Below are 3,969 nucleotides of genomic sequence, written 5' to 3'. Positions count from 1 at the left end.
CAGTGTAATGTTGTCTTTTTATGTGAAATAACATTGATTAAGAGGGTTATTGATTGGAATTGATTATTACTGGCACTTTAAATGCATTTATTTCAAGAAAGAATTGTTACAGTAGAAATTATGTGATACTGCCATATTGACTGTTGTCACTCCTTGAATTGCTTTTTATACAATATACAGCCATTTGAAAAAAAGAGGTATCACAAGACCACTGTAGGAGCAGTTGATGCACTCTAAGGGAAGTCATATGTTTGTTAATATTTTTTTCCAGACTATAACTTTGTCCAGTATAGATGAATTTTCATATAATGTGGGGGAATAGATGAGCTGGGGTGGCAGAACAAAGAGCCAGGACCCTAAGTAGCAGGTCATTGTCAAAACTTGAAGGGCCAATTTTGCATATCAGGCCTTTGTACTTTGTCCAGAGCATAACTTTGTCCAGCACATATAGATTTTCAAATACTGTAATATTCTTAATTTTTGACAATTTCATGAGTTGACCAATCCACCAAGTTAACTCTTTTCGACTTAGATACATATTTTTACGCATTTGCTGTCCCTTCTAACTCTAAGATACTACTGATGAGCAGCAAAAAAACAGCATAAAACCTGAACAGACTGCGAGTTACTTTGCTTCTGAGTGGGAAAGGGTTAACACAAACACAAAGGAATATGACTGGCGCAAATTGCTCCCTCTTTTTCCAAATTCAGAAATCCACTTATTTATGAGGGCTATTCCAGTTAAACATATATCCCCCCCTGGACGGCAAAATAAAGAAATACTATTGGGGATGGGTTTCTTCATATTTTGCTTCTGAAGGGGGGTGTTATAACTTATATTTTACTTCTGTTGGGGGGCATCATTTCTATTTTGCTTCTAACCTTATTTGCCAACTTAAAATGGACTATATGATCATTTAAATACCTTTCCGTGCCAACCGTTTTTATCACGAACGTTTTGGTCCGATAATCGCGCAATCAACATGACCGGGTCGGCTGTGAAACGGAACGGCGTGGGTTTTAGTCTATACCAGATACAAAATGGCTAACATTTCCACATGGTCAAAGCCGGCCGTGTTAAATAATTTAAGATCATCAAAATTTGATCTCATAATAGTGTTATTATGACAAACACGATTTTAAGTTTATATTTAATTTGTATTATATTATGACGCTAGAGAAAAATATATTTTTCTTTAAATTTTTTAAAATCAATTCTGCCGAAAGTGGGCCTCCAAAAGTGCCCTATACTAAAATCAAACCACTTGAAAATATCTTTCAGATAGTTCTGTAATAAGAAAAATTAAGGTAAGGCATTTTATGTGGTGGATGTTAGAATACCCAAGATCTTTGTGGGGATTGGTGCTTGCTATGTTAATATGCAATAGATACTTATTTTATAACAGTTCTGTATAATATTCTAGCATAAAACTTCCGTAACTGTCACGATTTCTGTGCGTTATTACAGTTAACAGAGATTTTCGCGCTCATGCACCGTTTTTCGGCGTAAGCTGCATAAGCCAGCTTTTCACCTTAGCCTGACCTTTGTAAGTGTCCAATAAAATTCCAATAAAATTTCCCGCGGCTAGGTACGAATGAATACACTTCATTTATTCCATTGGCTGATTTGAGTATACCACCAGAACATTGGAAACATATCCGCGTCTTTGTAATACTGTTTTACTGTATGAAACAATTTTATCTCGAATGAAAAGGCTTAATAGATAGAACAGTTTTACACTCAATTCTCGACATCAATACAGTTAGTGCGTACACCTTTTATTTTCAGAGTATTACCAGCGCAAGAGCGTTTATACTTAAAAGGCTATGTTCTCATATTTAGTACTTACTCCCTTATTCCTGTCAACATGTGAACATGTAAAAGTATAAAGAGCAATGGAAGCGAGGCCTCACTTTAAAGCATTGCATTTCAACCCGCGAGGTATATCGGGTCAATTCGCGGACATTCAGAGTTTATATACAGGTCATCACCGGAGTTGGCGGCCAGTAAAATAATCGTTATATAATAAAGACGCTATCCGTGAACTAGGTGACCTGGAATTTTCTTTAGACCAGAAATATGTTAAATGAAGATATTCAGCAATATAATTATGGTATGTAAATAATAGATTCTTAATGTGTTTTCAACAATACAATGATAAATATTATTGTTGATAAATTTAACAATAATTATTCGTCCATATTGCCTAATGTACTAAAGTGATATTATGAGCATGTAACAGTTTATAGGTGTCTATCGCAACCGTTGATTATTTTTGATGTTTCTACTTCATATACACTTATATTAATTAATGCAGCATCATCATACTAAAACAATATACCAGAAAGAGAAAAATAATGCATTTGAATATCAACCGTACTTTCGTTTGACAACTGATCATGCGTTTACGAGTTGAACCTAAATTTAGTTTTAGTGCAGATTTGTTCATACGACACAAAGACACGAAATTGTTTTACGGATCATTTCAGCTTACAGGACTGGGTGGGTCACGTAAGAATATCGAATATAAAATATATTTTTATAAACAACTGGTAGCAAGGTGAGTTGCAGATAATTAATCAGTAACCACATTATAACTAACTATTTTGACCTGTTAATTCTTTTCAGCTCAATTCAACAGTGCAAAATGCCCATACTATTACTTTAAGCATTAGCACGATGATAATTGATACTGTTAATAATCGAATCAAATAGCAATGCCCGACAAACCACTAAAACAGGTTTGTTCGAAGAACGCGCCTATAAATACGGATACTTCTCGTGTGGCCGGTTGACTCATATGTTTAAATTTCACTTCCATTCTTCTTTTGGTTTTCTGTTTTGTATCTATAGGTTTATGACCAGCAATATGTTATAATGTAAAATAAGCCGCGAAAACTCCCCGTAACATCCCGTACTGCGTGTGATGCAGATAAGAACTGCACAGAAAAAGACATTCGCTATCCTTGATCTCATTCATTAAACTATTTACGCCGTATATCTTTTTTAAAGATATTTCTTGTTAGTGTTATTACACGGTTATCCGTAGTCCGTGGCACAGCGTTAATACTGCCCTACAACTGCTTTTAAAATCAAAACGGAATAATCAGAACCCCCAACGAAAAATGCTTTGAAAAATTAAAATTTTGGGCTATTGAAATTCGCATTAATAAAAAAAGTCTTCTATAGGGGGTCCAAATACTAGAACAAATATTCTAAAGGGGGGTTCTTTTTCTGTAAAATCAACTTCTGAAGGGGGTTGGTTCATTTTAAAAGTGCCTTCCAGGGGTGGGATATATGTTTTACTGGAATAGCCCTGATTGTGTCTGCTAAAAAGTCATGTTTTGAAAACCACGAATTAATGCCACTTCAACAATTTACCAAACAAAATATACAGAACGCATAAGTATAAGTTTACAATGAGTATTTGCAACAGTGTATGGGGTTAAGTTCTAAAACCTTGAGTTAAGAGTTGTTCATCACAAAACTATACATTATAGGTTTTCTTGGTTATCAACTTTCTGTGCACAGCATAAGACCGCATCAACATAAAATATTTTTTTGCTCAAGAATAAACTAATACCTACTTTTTTGTGATGGTATGGTGGAATACTCGGATCATAATTATCAACAAAATAAACAAAATGCAAATCTTAAAAAACAATTCGACGAGGATGGGATTCGAACCCACGCGGGGAGACCCCAATGGATTAGCAGTCCATCGCCTTAACCACTCGGCCACCTCGTCTTACGTCACACGATGTTGATTATATTGTATATATAGTAATGTTCTGTACATAACAGTTTTTGAACAAGACTTTTCTAATTAAAAAAACATTTTAATTGATGTATTATAACAAAATATTACTGAATGGAGAATTAAGATTTAGGAATGTAGAATTAAACGTCCATTTAAACTACATTCAAATTATAATTTATCATTAATCGATTACAATGTTTGAACCAAA

General features: G+C 34.3%; 1 non-coding gene across 1 annotated transcript; it reads right to left on the bottom strand.

The window, feature by feature from the left end:
* Positions 1–3,667: 3,667 nt before the first annotated feature.
* On the bottom strand, positions 3,668–3,749 carry Trnas-gcu (transfer RNA serine (anticodon GCU)). Its single transcript has one exon. It is a non-coding gene; the product is annotated as a tRNA-Ser (tRNA).
* Between the last annotated feature and the right edge of the window lie 220 nt (positions 3,750–3,969).

Source organism: Dreissena polymorpha, chromosome 16 (genome assembly GCF_020536995.1).
Source record: "Dreissena polymorpha isolate Duluth1 chromosome 16, UMN_Dpol_1.0, whole genome shotgun sequence".
Lineage (NCBI taxonomy): Eukaryota > Metazoa > Mollusca > Bivalvia > Myida > Dreissenidae > Dreissena > Dreissena polymorpha.
This window is presented reverse-complemented; position numbering and strand designations above follow the sequence as displayed.